Genomic DNA, 20,008 nt, shown 5'->3' with positions numbered 1-20,008 from the left:
ATTAATCCACCCAGAATTTTCTGCGTTTCATCCTCGTGAGGATTCGTCAGGCTATTGCATGGAATTGATGTTGGTTCGTGTTTTTATATATCTCGGTGGTACTGGGTTTTCTAGACAACCAATCATATTTTTAGTTATTCACACTTACGTTTATTGTAGTCGATTAGCAAGCGCGCATGGACGTGTTTTTTGTCGTTTTAGCGAAGATTTTATCATTTATTTTTAATCGGAAATGACCAAGTTTTTATGTAGATGTTTATTTACATTTTATTTTATACTAGAGTGTTAGTTTATGTATTTGTTTATTTATTAATTATTATTATTTTGATTATTATTTTTGTTTATTCTGTTTGTTGTTATTCATAGTAGTTATAGTAGTTTATCATTATACGTTTTTATGTATGTTTGTAATTTTTCTTGTTGTTCACCTATAATGTTGTTATTACATTGAAAATAGACCAAACTTTGTATATAAAGACTCGCAAAGAAAACTTTGACGCAAACTTTTTTCGATGAAATAAAAAAGTTGTTTTGTTCGTCCGATTCCACACATAATTCGCCGGCACGTATTTACAACATAAATTTGCCATATTTTAGCTTTTCAAAATTTCAAGCCTTTAGGTCTTTTAGCATAAATCCACTGTTAGGTCGGCGGACTAGCTTCAGAAAAAATTGGAGGAGGAGACAACGGGTGCTTGTCCAGTGCACCTTTAGAATCGATAGGCGTTTTCCCTTCCTTTTTTCTCGCCCTTTCAAGACTGATACCACAGAAATATAATTTGGAAGAATCAGTGATTGCAGTAATTCGAACAAATGCCGAAGTGAAAAATATGGTAGCAAACATCATTAAAGAACTACCGGTAACATTGTCGGACATTAAAAGAGAAGCCGATAAAGATGAATACATAAATGATATAAAAGAAAAAATTATAAATGACAAAAAGGTTCAGGACATTTTTTCCATATGTAACGATGTGTTATTATACAGCGAGAGAGTAGTAATACCTAAAACGTTGCAGAAGATTTTGAGAGACTTCCACACAGGACATCCAGGGATAAATCAGATGAAGTCTCTAATGAGAAGCTACATATACTGGCGTAACATGGACATCGACATAGCTACAACAATAAATAGATGTAAAGGATGCCAGTTAGCGGCAAAATCCCCACCTATAGTACACAAACCTTGGCCTAAAACCGACCACCCATGGTCGAGAATCCACATGGACTTCGCTGGTCCAGTAGGAGAAAATTACTAATTAATTGTAGTAGATAGTTACACAAAATGGCCTGAGGTAATGCGATGCATGAATCCAACAACGAACAACTCAATAGGATTCCTACATGAGTTATTTGCACGATTTGGTGTACCAGACACATTGGTCACTGACAATGGAACTCAATTCACATCCACACACTTTAAGGAATTTTGTGACACGTTCCAAGTAAAGCATATCACTACTCCTCCGTACCATCCATAATCAAACGGCCTCGCGGAGAGGTTCGTGGACACGTTAAAACGAGCGTTGAAAAAGTCCATTGGGATACCAACGGAAAAAGCTTTGCAACAATTTTTGCAAATATACAGGATAACACCGCACCGTAATACACCGTCAAACATATCACCAGCTGATTTAATGTTAATAAAATTAAATCGACAACTGTTACTAATGTGAAACGATTTCAAATGAAATATTTGCTAATTGCAGATGTGAAGACTAAAATCACTTTCGGACTGTAGAGTTTTTTGGTTGGGTTGATACGATTTATGCGTCCTAGACGACAGAGACGTTAAGATGTATCATAAAGATCTATCGTGTACCGACTAGCTAATTTTACAAGGCGAAAGAGGTTTCTGTTGTGATTTTGCAAAACAAATATCCAAACTAGTAATAGCTCCTGATTAGTTGCCTTCTAACTAAGGCAGAGTTAGACACAAAGTCAGATTTAAATGTGGGAAAAATCAAACCCCTTAAAAAGAGGCGCTCTAGATTTAGACAAAATAAAAATGGTATATTACGATATAGCTGGCCATATAATATGATGTTTAAATGTAGTATCAGAACAGATGCTATACTTTGATTTTGGAGATAGCACGGTAATATTTCAATACAATTAACGCGCCGTTAGCCGTTTTATAAATATCTTAACCATTGTACGGTGCCTTCAATAAGTTTCCAGATTTTTTCGTATGGGCACTTTTATTGATCGTACATACATGAAACTATTCCCCTTCGAAGTAATCTCCTCCGGCTGCAATGCACTTGCTGTACAGTTCCTACAACTTCTAGAAAGCTTCATGCAATTCCTATTGTGTTAGCGTGTCAATGGCCCTCGTCACAGTCTCTTTCATCTCCTCAATTGTCTCATGATGACAGCCTCTAAGGCTTTCTTTGAGCTTAGGGAATAACTAAATGTCACAGGGAGCAAAGTGAGGAACTTTTTTTGATACCCATTTTGCGTTAATAGTCTATGATATTCATAGAGTTATGGACTGGCGCATTGTCCTGGTGGAAATGCCACTGTCCCGATTTTAATCGTGTTGTCCTCTTTTGACGTAATCTCTTCCTGAACTCTCTTAAAACCTCGACATAGTATTCCTTGTCCACTGTCTGTCCAGTGGGCACTCAGTACATGTAGATCATGTCCATACTGTAAAAAAAAAAATCATCATAGGTTTCTGGTTGGATTTGCTCTCTCTCTCTCTCTCTCTCTCTCTGTCGTTCTCTCTCTCTCTCTCTCTCTCTCTATCTGGCCTTCTTAGGTCTGAGAGGACCAGCATGCTTCCATTGAGAAATCTTTTGGTCTCTGAGTCATATCAGTAGATTCAGCTTCCATCGCAAGTCACCAGAGCATCAAAAACTGCGGGATCTGAATTCATCAGCTCGACCGTTTCCCTGCTATGATGACAACTTTCTTTTCGGTCTCCTCTGAGCACTCTTTCGACAAACTTTATGCAAATGTCCGCATCTTCAGTTCCTTGCGAATAATTGTGTGTACAGTTCCCACACTGACATCAAACTGTCTACTTATCTCTACAGACACATGACGGTCTTTATCCATGAATTTTCTTTATTTGGCCAATCAACTCTGATGTTCTGACTTCCTTACTCCTTCCACATCTCTTATCATCTCTCACAGACTCCCTGCCTTCCTTGAATCTCTTATACCACTCAAAACTTATCCTTGATCCATTCAAGATGGTGCAAAAGCATTCCATACGTTTCTGTGGCATTTTTTACTAAGTTTAAAATAAAATTTTATTGCATATTGTCTTCTAAAGTGTCCTCACGTCCTGATTGCATTTTTGAAATTCAACAGCTGTAATGATCAGCCTTTAGTAGGGTGTATTTCAATTCCTGCTGTAGCTGTTCATTTGAACTTAAAATCATAAAAACTGGTCAGTCATCTCATAACATGTATAGCAATATCATACAGCATTTCCATATTCAATTTGGCTACGAGTATAGATGTAGGCATATATATATATATATATATATATATATATATATATATATATCACATATGTGACAATTTAATGTTTAAAATCTCAGCAACTATTGATCAGAATTTAACAAATGAAAGCTTATTAGAAAGGTAACGATGTAAATTGTGAAATAGGTTATGTTACATTAGCCCCTAAGGGCAAACATTGAAAAGGAATAATCCATCATCCAGACCCTCTTTTTCGCACTTTTTACATCTATAAAATGTTTCAATGATAGTCATTCATTTTCCTAGCTTTGCATATGAATTACAAAATACCTGATATTTTCCTCAAACCCCTGGTCTTGATGAAGGGGAGACCAAAACTTGTTGCTATGGTTTCAAAAGATCTTAAATAACGGCAAGTGGAGAATTCATTACAAATATTTCTCATATGTTATATCTCCCCTCTTTTTTATACATAAAGTAAATTTCACAGTGTATAAGGACTATTTGATACTGGAGATATTCATAATTGTACCCCATTTCCAAAAGAGGGGAGATATAACATATGAGAAATATTTGGAATCAAATGTCCTCTTGCTGTTATTTCAGGTCATTTAAAACTATAGCAGCAAGTTTTAGTCTCCCCTCCATCAAGGCCAAAGATTTAGGGGAAATATATATATAAAGAAAAATGAATTTATATATATATATATATATATATATATATATATATATATATATTGAAATTTAAAGCAAAAAAGTTTACAACAGCGAGGAGCACACACACACATATGTATATATATATATGTGTGTGTGTGTGTATGTGTGTGCTCCTCGCTGTTGTAAACTTTTTTGCTTTAAATTTCAATATACATATATATATATAGAAATATATATATATATATATATATATACTTCTATAAATTCATTTTTCTTTTGTGTGTATTGATATTCATATTAAAAACTCTTTTCTATTTATTTAAAAAGAAAATACAATTTTCTTATATATCGGTTGTGAAATTGCATTCACTAGCAAAAGATCTAGCTAATTTGCATATTCTTTTAAACATTCATTTTAATTAATTTCCTATTAGTTGCTTCGGTTTTCTAATGGGATAATCATCTTTAATTAACTATTACGTGTAATTATATTCATGCAGATATTTTACATGATGTATACTTGCATAATATTTGCGTAAAAAGTTTATAGTAAATACAAAATTGTTTCCATATATATTTATGTATACGTATATGGTTTTGTTTAACAAATTTTGCCTACCAAACTCACCCTAGAGGATTTGGTCTATAAACATGAAACTTCATATATAAGGTATTTGAATCCATGCAAAACTTTATATTTGGGTTTTACCCCGGTAAAATCGGTGCAAAAGTGTGAAAATTAAAACAAATAAAACTTTTCAGATCAAGCTCAAACGCTGGCATTACGAATGCATAACGTAGTAGCTATTGTTTCTGTTTTAATTTTTAGCTTTGCAGTAAACATGTTTTCTTAGCCCAGTCATTGACGACAGAGGCAAAATAAGTCGTGAGCTGAACGTTTTGGTTTCGATTCTCGGTGGTGGCGCATGAGTCATTTTTTAATATTTTTTAAATCATTACTATATATTGCATCAAATCTACCTATCTATCCTTCTATAAAAATGAAAATGTCTGTCTGTCTTTTCTCTATGGTAGTTAAGGAAGACTATTATATAAAAAGGCGTTACTTTAGATATTCACACTTTTTAATATATACATATGCACATAAGCTTATGAACAGTACATAGGGCCAAAGCAATAAAAAAAAATCAATTAATCAAACACATAAAACAAAAATAAGAAAAATACTCCAAGACACGTGTTAAAACAAGATCATCAATTAATACATCGCATTCAGATAAAAGAGCGACCCAGCTCTCTTAAAAACCGAATAAAGTAAGAGAAAGTAAAAATTAGGTAAACTTTTGTCTGAAAGAAGCCCTGCCATTGGCTAATGAAAATAGTAAAACATGGGTGTAAATGAATCTGATTGGTTAGCTATTTAAAGTAAAGACCATGTGTATATATAATAAACATCTGCTAACGTAGATTCCATACATTTTAACCTTACAAGTCCTTACGGGTTTCGAGAAAATTCTATGTAGCTTAATTGCTATATATATTTTCATAACTTACAATTTCTATATATAATGCTTGTATCGTTGTTATTTCCTGGGTGTTAATCCAATGAAATTCCAGTGCTTATAAGATAGTGTTTTACCAGTTCAATAACAGAACGAGCCGTATATAAATTCATTTATTTATGCAACCATTTTAGGCTACACATGTGCATACATGTTTCATTTACGATTTTATTTGAAACTCAGTTTCATCAGACAATTTTAAAATCCGAAGTTATTTTTTAATACAAACTGCATTCTTCATACTGTTTCGCCAGCCATTTTGACAAATATCAGTCCGTGTTCTTAACAAAGATGAATTTTCAGTTGAGTTTATTATTTTAATATTTTATTCAAGTCGATATTTGCTTTTTGGTTGGTCATATTTATAGGAGTAGGCGAGGTGTTTACTCTCACGCTCAAAAGTCCTCCAACTGTAATTTATTAAAAAAAACTCGTCAGAGCCAAATGATAACGCAATTTTTAAACTTAACTTTTAAATTCATATTTACAAAAATAATTTTAAAAGGCGTGGCAAAGTAAAAACTCTGGTAAAACTGGGCTGAGATAGTTTGTAGTAATTTCTGACATTAATTTTAGATGATACTGAAGCAAATCTTATTGAGCGATGGTGTTGAATGGTTTGAGCTGAAACTACAATTTATTTGCATTTTATTAGAACTTGGATAAAAAAAAAGACAGCGCGAATATCTTTTTGGATAGGAAACAGTTAGGATACGATTGGCCATCAGAATGATAAATATAATACCAGCATTAAACTCTTTCTCGTACATCTAGATTGATTCAAGAAAATAACACCTTTACTTTTCATTTTATTTCTTTGTCTTTATCATTTTCTTTTCAACTTTCATCAAATCGATGATAAGCAAATCTATTGATCCTACGACCAATTTATCTCCAAGCGTTTCGCTCCTCGCTGGATCCACTCAACTAAACAATTTTCAACTGGGACAACTAGATTTCCGAATAGACTGTAAAGGACACGTATTTTCTGAAGTCATTGGAATATATTCGCCGAAAAGAAAATAAAGTACCCTGTGGGAAATTCAAAACAAATACAGCAAACTCAAATATCGACTGAGTCATAATTGCCCTCTCAAAGAGAGAGAGAGAGGTGCTGTCTTATCAGTCGTGTGCAACCACTTATGTATTAAGTATTAACTCAGATGAAAACGTCTGCGCCTAGCCTTACTAGAAGGTCACTTCTAAGATGATCAGCTGGGCAGTAAATCAATACCTTATTGAAATCAATTATTATTAGTAGTAGTAGTTGGGGGAGGAGGGAAATAGGAGAAGCAAGAAAAGAGAAGAAATGTCAATGTTTCGAAAATAGTGTCGAAAACTTTATTTTTGCTACAAGATCAAATTATGATGTAGGTTTTCTATTTAAGGTCATGAATGAAAATCAGTCCGAAGAGTTTGGCAAAACAGGGTGCTTATTCGGATATAATATGTAATCTTGCTATGCCATGAGAAAAAAAAGAATGTGGTGTTGACAACGTTTCGATCGGTGTAACCTTCGACCTTTTTTGAAGTGTACTTTGTCAAACGCGGGAATGTTTCTGACGAGCTCAGAGATTTGAGCGGAATTTCGAGCGGGCCCCTTTATTTACTTGTAAAGTTGGAGAAAGAACAGTCAGTTGGTAAAGATTCGCGCGTTGTTTCTCAGCGGTTGTAATTTGAAATGCCGGAACGTGCGTTGGCTACGCGAGATTATGGTCCCTCCAACTTTACAACATGGCAAGAAAGAAGGAGTGAAAAAATCGAAAAAATAATATAACATACTGAGGATGGAGTTTGACTCCGAAATATATTTAAATTATAAATTAAAAGCAAGTAAAATATTTGTTTATTTTTGTAATATTGCCTTTGATTTGGCTTTCAAGCGCACCTGGTACGTATTATATATATATATATATATATATATATATATATATATATATATATATATATATATATATATATGTGTATATATATGTGTGTGTGTGTGTGTGTGTGTGTGTGTGTGTGTGTGTGTGTGTGTGTAAGTGTGTGTGTGTGTGTGTGTGAATTATAATTCACAGAAACTTTTGGTTAATAGTTCAAAATATAATAATATAATAATATAATAAATATTTTGATGCGTTTGAACCCTGTAATAATCTGATGGGTGTTCCAAACACGGTTAGCCCGATCGGATGTTTATGCACCCTAATACAAAAGGTTTATAGTGTTATTATTTTAGAAAATTTAGTTGTCCTGCCGGTTTAGGATATATCTACAGTTCTTGTTGAACAGTTTGAATCACTTGTAGCCTGTTGATATTAATAGAAAATAATACAATGCAATAAATTATAAAACTAAGGAAAATACAAAACTCATTTAGATCACATTTATTTAAAAATACCCACACGAGACACTAGTTTGTGTTATTTTTTAATATCTATGATGAACACAAAATGTGTCCATGAATTGAAATAGCAAGAAAAATGAAATATATAAGTAAAATGATAATGAGCTCATTACATAAACATCACCTTTTAATCTGATTCAACTCCAAGGAAAACTGTGATACAAGTGCGTCATGTTACGTGTGTTATATTCCTACTAAGTCAGGTGATTATTTACAGAGGGGAAAAGAAATAAGTTGCCACTCGGAATTATGAGCACTTAAGCAAAATTGGGGTGAGAAAACACCCCATAGAACTAACGCAAGATAAAAATCATTTTATTGGTCCCCCGAAAAACGGAGGGTGGACCTGTATATTCACCCTCGTCCGTTCGTCCGTTCATCTGTTTACATTTCTTTCAATAACAGCGCTTTGGAAATTATTGAAATTTTACACAAACATTAAACATGATATGAGTAAGAAAATAACAGAACGGATTTTCCGGAAAAATCCGATTGCCCACCCCTAAGGGTGCCTTTCGGGTTAAAATGGCTAAAATTGACCCACAAAAAAAATTGATGCCTTGAAAACTTTCTGAACTGAAAAGTTGTAACTGATTTCTATATAATTTTGTTTGTCTATACTTCGCAATAACTCTTGGTTTTGCCGCAAGGGCTCTTTTAGGGCTTATAAAAACACTCCATTTTGGGGACAATTTTACCATATATATGCAAAATTTTCTGTGTATGTCTATTTAGCAGTTTTGCATGGTGCTGAACTCAAATTTAAATATGTTAAGGTCTTTCCGGAAATTTGGGGGTTAAATGAAGGATGGGGCAAATGATGAGCTAAGTCATTTCTTTTTCTTTTTTTTTTTGCATGGTGCAGAACTCCAATTTACATATGTTAAGGTCTAAAACTGCACCGTTTGTTTATTTTCACCAGGATTTGACGTAATCTGGGGACTTTTGGGGCTAAATAGCGGAAGGGGGAGGGCAATGTTGAACTTAGTTGTTTTTTATGCCTCGTTCACTGTGCACTCACGTGGAACCATGCGTGCTTCATTTGTTTATTATTACTATGTGGTTATATGGCTTCTTTTTTATTATTAATTTATATTCTAACTTCTTTTTTATCGTGAATTTTTATACAGATTCATTTTTCTTATTAATGTTTATACGGCTTGCTTTTTCTTCTTCTTCTTCTTCTTCTTCTTCTTCTTATTATTATTATTATTATTATTATTATTATTATTACTACTACTACTACTCATACTATATATATACATATTATTTTTAAAATATAATTATCCACTGATACGTGTTTCGTCGTCTACGACATCAAAGTGGCTGGATCTAGCGAGATTCGAAAAAGTTCACAAGTGGATTCCTTAATTGCTGTTCTCCGTTAGCAAAACATCAACTAAAGACTTTTTGGTAAACCAATTTTTTTTCTTTCTCTCTTGTGTATTAAAAAATACCACAGTTAAACTAAAATCAAGGGATGATTTTTTTTTAAACTGAAGTTGTCACTGGATAATGGATATAAGACAGTAAAACGTCACGTAAGAAAAAAAAACAAAAGAAAGAATTAAATGTAGTCCATACATTTTATTTTTTTCAATTGTGACTCGAATTGAAAAATCTTCTTTTTTTTTGTGGAAAGAGTTGTACTTAAGTTCTGCTGTTACTTATTAGGAAGTGCCTAAAACGGAAAAGTCAATCGTATTTGATGGGTTCAGTAAAAGCCTCGGTTATTTTATTTGGTTGGATGAGCTTGACTCGTTAGCGAAGTGAGAAAATATTATTCGAGCAGCAATATTATTATTTATTGAAAACAGGAACTCTGAACAATTTTTGTTGTAACACAAGCCATTTTATATTTTAGAATACACTAAAACAATGGAAGATTTATCTAGAATGTTACTGCAATTTTTGCAGACGCAACAACAGGCACAAGCCGAGCGAGATGATCGAAGAGATGAGAAATTATTGAAATTGCAACTGGAACAAGAAGAAAGGCAGAAGAAATTACAATTTGAACAAGAAGAAAGGCAGAAGAAATTACAATTTGAACACGAAGAAAGGCAAAATGAACGTTTTACTAAAACACTGGAACTACTAATGAATAATCGAGAAAGTGTCGACAGTGCTAATTTCTCACATACAACTATTTTTAATAGTATGGACACATTTAATTATGTGCCGGAGGAAGAAAAGAATTTTGAAGCATACTATACAAGATATGAGGATGTCTTTCAACTGGATTGCAAAAGTTGGTCAAATAGCCAGAAAGTGAGCCTTTTACTCAGAAGGTTAGGTGTAGCAGAACACTGTAAATTCGTAGATTATATATTACCTAAAGAAACTACGGAATTAGATTTCATGGAAGCTGTAAAATTACGAAAAGAATTATTCAATACGAATATATCTCTTTTTCATAAGAGATGGTTGTGTATGAATCTAAGGAAGATGGACAACCAAGATTATTTGACATACGCATCAGTTGTCAATAAAAACTGTGATAATTTTAAGCTAGCGGAACTAACAGTAGAAGATTTCAAATGCCTAATCTTCGCACAAGGGTTGATTTCCACGAAAAATACAGAAATACGCAGACGAGTGCTGTTTAAGCTGGAATCTGGGCAAGATTTAACACTTCAGAAATTAGAAGATGATTGTGAAAGGGCCATTACACTAAAAAAGGATTTAAAAAAAGAAAGAAAGGTTAGAAAACAGTATACACCAACAAATAACTATACAAATAAAAGCAGTCAAAATGGAATGAGATATTCCAAATATAAAATTATAATTATAGTAAAAGAATATAACAAGTCTCTCCCTAGATATAACTGTAAGAGATGTGCAGAAAGACATTGGGAATCAGATTGCCCTTATAAGAAGAAAAAATGCTACATTTGCCAGAAAGTCGGACACAAAAGCGATTGTTGCAGATATAAAGATTTCACCAGAAAGAGAGTACAGCAAACAAAATCAAATGAAAAATTAGACATAAATTGGCGAAAATACATAAAAGTGGAAATATTTAAAACGCCAATAAAATTACAACTGGATTCAGGATCCGATATTTATATAATAAACTTGAATACATGGAAAAAGTTGGGTAAACCAACCATGATGAAACAAGTAAATCAGCTCGGACGGTAACTGGTGGTGAGATAAAATTTGAAGGAGAAGCTATCCTTCCGATAAAATTAAAAGGGATTACGAAGAGATTGAAAATGTTCGTATTGAAAAATAGCGAAAATCTGTTTGGAATAGATTTGATTGAGTAATTTGGACTGTGGGATAAGCCAATCAATACATTCTGTAAAAAAATAGAATGTACTACTCCAACAACAGGAAATATAAAAGAGGAATTAAAAAAAATTATTCCCTGAAGTATTCATGACTAAATTAGGTCGTTGCAATAAATTTAAGGCCTCGTTTGAACTTAAAGAAAACACCAGCCCAATTTTTTAGAAAAAAGCGAAATGTTCCGTTCGCTGGATTGGAAAAGATTAATAAAGAATTAGACAGATTGGAACAGACAAGCATACTATCAAAAATAGAACACAGAAAAAGAATGATGAAATCAGAGTGTGCGCAGAATTTTCGACAGGTCTAAATATCATATTACAAGATTACCATTACCCTCTACCAAGCCCAGAGGAAATATTCACAAAGTTGAATGGTGGTAATATCTTCTCCAAGATAGACTTGAGTGACGCGTATTTACAAATACCGGTCGAGGAGAATTGCTCAAAAATACTATGCATCTACACGCATAAGGGATTGTACAAATACAACCGGTTTCCCCTTGGCATCAAAATAGCGCCTGCCATCTTTCAGCAAGCGATGGACACCATGCTAAGTGGTATTGAGTGCGCATGTGCATACCTGGACGACATTGTTATCAAGAGCAAATCCCTAGAAGAACATAAGAAGCATTTAAAACAAGTATTCACTCGAATACAAGAATTCGGGTTTAAAGTAAAAGAAAATAAATGAGACTTTTGTATGAGCGAAATTAAGTATCTTGGACATATAATAAATAAACATGGGCGACGTCCAGACCCAGAAAGATCTGCGGCAATAAAAAACATGACAGCACCTAATAACGTAACAACCTTGCAGATTTTCTCAGGACTCGCAAATTATTACCAATCTTTTATTGAAGGGATGCATAATTTGCGAGCTCCCTTAAATGAGCTGCTAAAAAAGGACACACATTGGAACTGGACGCAAAAATGTCAAACCGTTTTTTGACAAAATAAAAAGCGCACTAAAATCTGAATTATTCTTAACTCACTATGACACAAAATTAAATATAGCCGTCGCTAGTGACGCTAGTTCCTACGGCGTAGGAGCACGCATTCAACATATAATGCCTAATGGATGTAGAAAGCCGATAGCTCATGCTTCGAGAACTCTGCTTCCAGAAGAGAAGGCGTATTCACAGATTGAAAAAGAAGCGTTGAGTATAATCTTTGCAGTTCCACCGATATTTATATGGTAGACATTTTATACTTGAAACCGACCATAAACCATTATTCACAATCTACGGATCTAAAAAAGGATTGCCTGTATACACCGCAAATAGATTGCTGCGCTGGGGTACGATCCTACTGAATTACGATTTCCATATACAACATCTAGCATCTAGCACCTAGCATCGAAAAAGATTTGCCATGCGAATGGACATTCAAGACTGATACCACAGAAATATAATTTGGAAGAATCAGTGATTGAAGTAATTCGAACAAATGCCGAAGTGAAAAATATGGTAGCAAACATCATTAAAGAACTACCGGTAACATTGTCGGACATTAAAAGAGAAGCCGATAAAGATGAATACATAAATGATATAAAAGAAAAAATATAAATGACAAAAAGGTTCAGGAAATTTGTTCCATGTGTAACGATGTGTTATTATACAGCGAGAGAGTAGTAATACCTAAAACGTTGCAGAAGAGGATTTTGAGAGACTTCCACACAGGACATCCAGGGATAAATCGGATGAAGTCTCTAATGAGAAGCAAGCTACGTATACTGGCGTAACATGGACATCGACATAGCTACAACAATAAATAGATGTAAAGGATGCCAGTTAGCGGCAAAATCCCCACCTATAGTACACAAACCTTTGCCTAAAACCGACCACCCATGGTCGAGAATCCACATGGACTTCGCTGGTCTAGTAGGAGAAAATTACTACTTAATTGTAGTAGATAGTTATACAAAATGGCCGTAGATAATGCGATGCATGAATCCAACAACGAACAACTCAATAGGATTCCTACATGAGTTATTTGCACGATTTGGTGTACCAGACACATTGGTTACTGACAATGGAACTCAATTCACATCCACACACTTTAAGGAATTTTGTGACACGTTCCAAGTAAAGCATATCACTACTCCTCCGTGCCATCTAAGATCAAACGGCCTCGCGGAGAGGTTCGTGGACACGTTAAAACGAGCGTTGAAAAAGTCCATTGGGATACCAACGGAAAAGGCTTTGCAACAATTTTTGCAAATATACAGGATAACACCGCACCGCGCACCGTAATACACCGTCAAACATATCACCAGCTGATTTAATGTTTGCCAGAAAGGTGAAATCGGCGTTTGATAAACTATTTCCAAGACAGGCAATTGTCCGAAACCCTACACACATAATAAGAAAGAAATATAACTCGGGAGATCGAGTATATTTCAAGTGCTACAGGAATAACACCTCTTACTGGGAATGTGGAGTAGTGGATAAACGCATTGGTGATTGTACATACATGATTAAAGGTCCACAAAATATACATAAAAGGCACCTGAACCAAATAAAAAACGCCACATTCAAGATGGTGATTATACAACATCAGTCGAAGAGGAGGAAACCATGGACATCATATACGAATCCTTTAATTTGGAACCGCCTCAATATACACCTGAGCCCCGAAGACCAGGTAGAAAAAGAAAGTTTAATGAACCATTAATGCTAAATCCCAAGAGAAAAATATATTGAAATCTGTGTGACTTCAAATCTTGGGAGGAGAGTGCTGTGGTGGCACCCACTTATTTATATATGTGGATAATATTACACATACATAACAAGACTCGGTTAGTCTGAGTGTGTGTTAACCAGAAGCCACCGAAGGCCGAGCCGAGAGCAGATATGTTCTCCAGCCAAGACTCTCTTACCTGACAACCATTATGTAAATATACTGTAAATATACTTTTCCTAATACACTTCTTATTTATCTACCTTTGTTTGTTGACTCTTCATTTGTATTGCCTTATACGTTATTTGATTCAACCTGCAAACATAATATATATATATATATATATCTTCTTATTAATTATGATTTGTGTTGCTTCTTTTTCTATGTTCCTACTGTTTTTTTTTCTTCTCATCATTAATATTAATACTGTCTTCTTTTTCATTATTAATTAATGTCTATACGGCTACTTTTGATTATTAATATTTATACTCCTACATGTTGTTTTTATTCATTTGTGTTTATAGCACTACTTGCTTATTATTAATTAATGTTTATATTGCTTGTTTTATTATTTTATAAATTTTTATTAATAATCAATAGTTATGCTCTTTTTTATTACTATTCATTATTGTTTATATTACTTCTTACTCTTTTCCTTCTTTACATATTCTAACATGTTCCTTTTAAAAAAGTGCAACAAAATTGAACATTCTTTTCTTTCCCAAGACGTTGTGAAAGCTTTCCGTATATTTTAGACTATTTAGATATTTTTTATTAGGCAGGTATTACGTCATATTATGAATATGTCACGTACTTAATAACTTTTTATTTATTTCCATTCGATTTTTTGTTCGCATTTCGCCTTCTTTTGGACGAAGATTGACAACAACGGAATTCAAATGATTTATCGTTACAAAATTGCCCGTAGTGATTATAGAAATTTTCTTACTCGACGAACAAAGAAGTTTAATGAGTGTTGAAGGTCAACATTATTCTCGAATAATCTCCTGTTTCTCCTAATAAATTGTAGAATACTAAGTAAAGCAGAAGAAAACAAAAAAATAACAGAAACATAGCTGTGGAATATTCGTATGGAGTGATCGGCGTTGCGTGTGTTTAGCTTTGTTACTATGGCAACTTACGGTAAAATATCGAATGAATGAACCGGCGAAATAATAGGCTCATTAATTTGAAAAATCAAAATGGATCTCGTTAATATACATTTCTAAGAAATAAATACATATTAATAAAAATAAATATATAATAATATACATTCGTGAGAAAAGTTTCTGTCGAATTATTATTATGTTTAGCCATTAACATGTCCGTCGCCAAAGGCGTTTTATCCTCCCTTTTTTCTTCTTTCTTCTTTTTTCTTCTCTTCTCTTCTTTTCTCTCTTCTTCTTCTTCTGTATAATAAAATAGGAACAATTATTTCCTTACGGAAATAAACGTTATGGTAGTACGACATTTTCCCTCAATGCTCTCTCTCCTCCTCCTCCTCCTCTCCCAGTTACACCGTTACCAAATATTTCATGCGGTACAATTACTATACGCGTCCGTGATTATTTCGTGTTATCATTCCGTTTAATTAACAGTCACCTAACATTCATCCCATACTCGAATAATGAACGCTCCCGTATTTTTGTCTTCAGACTCTTTGATTGTCTGCTCAGAGTCGTGTCACGGATTCTGATTTACGTTTCCCAACACTAAAGAAATGACATTAATAAAAGCCAATATGGCTACCATAATAACGCGTCGATAAAGAAAACATAGGATCGTTCGATTATTACACTGAAAACGGCACAGGCTTTCAGAAGTATTGCCGCTAACAATAGACACATGTCAATTAGTGTCTTTTAAAGATATATTAAGAAACAGTTCATTTTCCATCAATGAACTCCTTTATTTATTCTTTCTTTAACGCCGATAAGTAAATAAAGACTTTGCTTTTAGCTGGCTCCCAGCCAGTTGCTTTTCTTCTTTCTTTTGGCGCTCTTTTATTCTTTTTCTTCAGCGTATTCTTCATCTTCGATTTAGTTTTGCTGTCTTTGTCTTCTCATTCTTGTTCTTCTTCTTTACTTCTTCTTTTTCTTTTATTCTTCTTTTTCACCGGCTTCTGATTATATTTTTATTTTTCTTTACATTATTATTCGTATTCTTACCAACCGTCCGTATAAAATTAGATATGTAATTTTTAATTGGCTCAAAACCAGTTGTTTCTCTTTTTTTCGGCTTTTTTCTTCTTCTTCTTCTTCTTCTTCTTCTTCTTCTTCCTCTTCTTCTTCTTCTTCTTCTTCCTCTTCTTCTCCATCTTCTTTAACACCGCCTTCACATGATGTATTAAACGCACAGAATAGATTTTCAGAAGTATAACTTTCTATTCGACACTTTAAATGCTTCAAAATCTATTTCAATTCGTTCCTGCAAACGTTACAAGTTGTTACAACAGATTACGGAAATGGATTTTCCTAACTGCTGAACACGTACTGATTCATGACACCAATACATTGCGCAGCTTATAAGATTCATCTCAGCAACGTAGATGAAACTCATAATTTCGTTACAGAATATAAAATTTGACATATCGTACGTACATAAACATATTCGTTTAAAAACAAAAAAAAAACGCAAAATACAACATTATCTATTACGTTATTTACAACAAAACAGAATTACTAGAGATACGAGGCATTTTTATTTAATACAAAAAAATCAATATTGTTATTCACTACTTAAAAGAAAAAATCGGTTACGGGGTGAGACGAAAATCAGTTTATCACCTACTACTTCCGCTTCCAATTTACGTTATTGCAAATTAGAATCAGTTAAAATACTGGATTGCTTTTATGTTCTTATCATTTAACAAATGGATACTCATGCAGAATACGGACCATGCTGAAATAATATAGTTATTATTTATAAGCCTAGTATTAACATGGAAGAAACCTAAAACTTTAATAAACAACAAGTACCGTATGCAATTTATTTTTGAACATCGTATGAAAAGTATAATTCGGTTCTTATTCTTCATAAGCACAACAACATACGGCGATTTACTATCCACACTAACACAGCAAATCAGTATTGAGTAGAAAGAAAATAAGGGTGCCTTTGCTTTGCATAGTGTTGGTCAGAGCTGCCATTTACCGACACTTAACGACAGTTATAGAGAGTTGCTAAGGAAGGCAGTGCTTACAAGTAACAACCTCAATACATCAGTGCCCGACAGTGCTCAAAAGTACTTGCAAGTGCCTCACAGTACCCTGTAGTGCTCCAATGTGCCCGCCAATGCTCGCCAGTGTCACAAAAGGGTTCGCTAGTGTCATCAAGTGATAGTAACCAGCTTAAAAGAGCACTATCTCCCAGTTACCAGAGATAAGTTATAACCGCCACTAGATTACAAGGCCTATCACTGGATGACTTAGCCCGACAATTGAAGACAGGACTTTCATTTTGGAGCAGTCCAATGGACGCCAACAGTGGTCGTAAACTTTTTCAGAGGTAGTCTGTGCCCATAAAACGCCTCAGAACCCAACTACACGCAAGTGCTCACCCGTGCTCGCCATTGGTATTCAGTGACAGCCAATTTCAAATAGTCAAATTTTGTCCACTATCTGCCATTGCCAGACAATGCACGACAGTGAACGCCAGATGATTTCATTTTGGCCACTGTTGCCAGCGCCTTCAAATTTCCATAGCCGACAATGGCTATCACTAGCAACCCCCACAATCTCTCTCTGTTAATATTTTTGTTGTTTATCCATAGTCAGTAATTTACATGATTAGCATGCGATAATGCATTAAATAATTATTAAATATTATTTTCTTGCCGCAGTTAATTTTTATGTTTTACTTGTATTCCAACATAACCATTTAAATGTAAAAGACTATTGTGATTAGGCGTCAGATTTTGGCAGTGAAATATTTGTTCACATTACATTGAAATTTATGCACGTTTATACAGCTGGGTAAAAAGGAGTAAGGGATAGGAGTTCCAAAAGGCAAGCGATTTAAAGAAAGTAAAGATTAAAGTAAAAAAGGATTTCTACAATGAAGGTATAGAATTTTGCTGCTACTATAGTTTGGTTGGCTTTATTTACGTTGAGGTGGAACAAGTTCGGAAAATTCATCGGAGACAATTCTTTTGAAGTAATTGTAAAAACGAAATACAGGGATGCATCAGTGCGGCGATTGGGACAGGAGTTGGAGTTGGATACATAGTGCAGGATCTATTAGGTTAGAGAATCTGTTTTTTTACATCCTGCCCAAGAGAGAAAAACTAACGGTTCGTGCACCAGCTCAGATGTGACAAGAATATTCCATGTATAAGTAAATAGCGGTATTGTAGAGATATAGAAGATACTGGCAGATGTGAGTCGGTTTTCTAGCTTAGTAGAGGAAGCTCAGCTACTTTGCAGTAGACTTGACAGTATCTTCTATATATTTATTCCAATTCATGTTAGCTGTGTATGTTAGCCCGAATAGTTTGAACGTTGAACTCCCGGAAAGTATGTCATCAATGGAAATCAATTGTTGGAAATTATGTATGGGCTCACATTATTAGAGACTGGAGGCCATTTTTTTTTAGATTTGGCTATTGCTTCGGATAAGTGTGTGACCTTACCTTATTGTAGACACCGAAGAAATTGTTATTTCTATTATCAGCAAAATAAGTATGCATACAGCTGCAAACATGAAACTAATAATAGATAACGCAGCTGTTGGTGAAAGTACATGGTGAAATCATTTTATTAATGTATTTTTTATCGATTAAGCACAGTCATTGTTCACTCGTCAGTTTTAGTTATAGCTTTTCAACACCATGTTATATATCTAGTTTGCCAGTAATAAAAATGCAAGAAATACACAGCTTTATATAAAAAGTATATTTTTATTATGTTTTGTACATCTAAAAAAAGACTATTTAGTATACAGTACAGAGTGGGCCGATAAAGTTGTCGCCCTAAAGAAAACACTGCAGAACTTTTCTTGAAAAAATCAATCAGGTAACTTGATTATGTAGTAGAGATTTCCACGAGCGCCAGCGGGAACTCAGCGAATACTCGGTGGAAATCGTCGATCAGGCTAGCTTTGGTGTTCTAGGAAGTCATGTTGATAATGTTCTCGACGTATGATCAATAGTATCAAGTATCATAAAAATTAATGTCAAAAATTGCTACAAACTACTATAACTATCTCAGCCCAGTGTCACCAGAGAGTTTTGCTTTGTCACGCCTTTTAAAATAATTTTTGTAAATATGGTCAGCAAGAAAAAAGAGTGTTCATCAAACGAAAATGCAAGAGTCTTTCTAAGCACGTTCGAGTACGAGAAGACGTTATTCTGGAAGTACCTGTAAATAAATGTTTGTTGTTTCAATTTTAAAAAGCGAGTTCTTTTCCTATATTTGTTTCCGTTTCGACTGTCTGCATAAAACATGTGGACCCCGAGTTTTGACATGTTAACGACAACATTACGTATTAAATTATTTGCATTTTCACGAAGCAATGTTCTTTCGCATACCTTATACGATGTCGTAAACATACGTCTTCAATTTAAGTCTGTCTGAAGACGGCGATAAAAAGCTAATTTTCTGGGTCGATTAAGCTGAATCATGAAGCACGTTAAACTTATCCTGCTCGCCTTTCATTGCTTTTACGTGTTATTCATCCTACAAATGAATTGGGAGATCTCCTTTTGCGTTACTCATCCCTAAAGTCGGCCGTTTTCCCCTCGGGGCACTTGATTTCCTCTAAATGATTCAACAGTTAATACTTAGATGAATATCCGATTCTTTTTTATTCGTGAAAAAAAATCCTAATTATTTAAATTGCTAGAATACAGGCTGTGTATTCCTTCACCGACGAGCAGGACGAGCCGAAGTTGCCTAAGACTTAATGAAAGACCATATGGCCTTATGTGTTCATTCTTATTTCCTGCTATTTCCTGATATCGAATTTTCGGAGTTAGGCTCACGTATGCATTCTGTGAGTTTATAATCATTTTAACATATTTTTATACGTAA

Source organism: Euprymna scolopes, chromosome 16, assembly GCF_053919585.1.
Source record: "Euprymna scolopes isolate OS-2025 chromosome 16, ASM5391958v1, whole genome shotgun sequence".
NCBI lineage: Eukaryota > Metazoa > Mollusca > Cephalopoda > Sepiida > Sepiolidae > Euprymna > Euprymna scolopes.
This window is presented reverse-complemented; position numbering follows the sequence as displayed.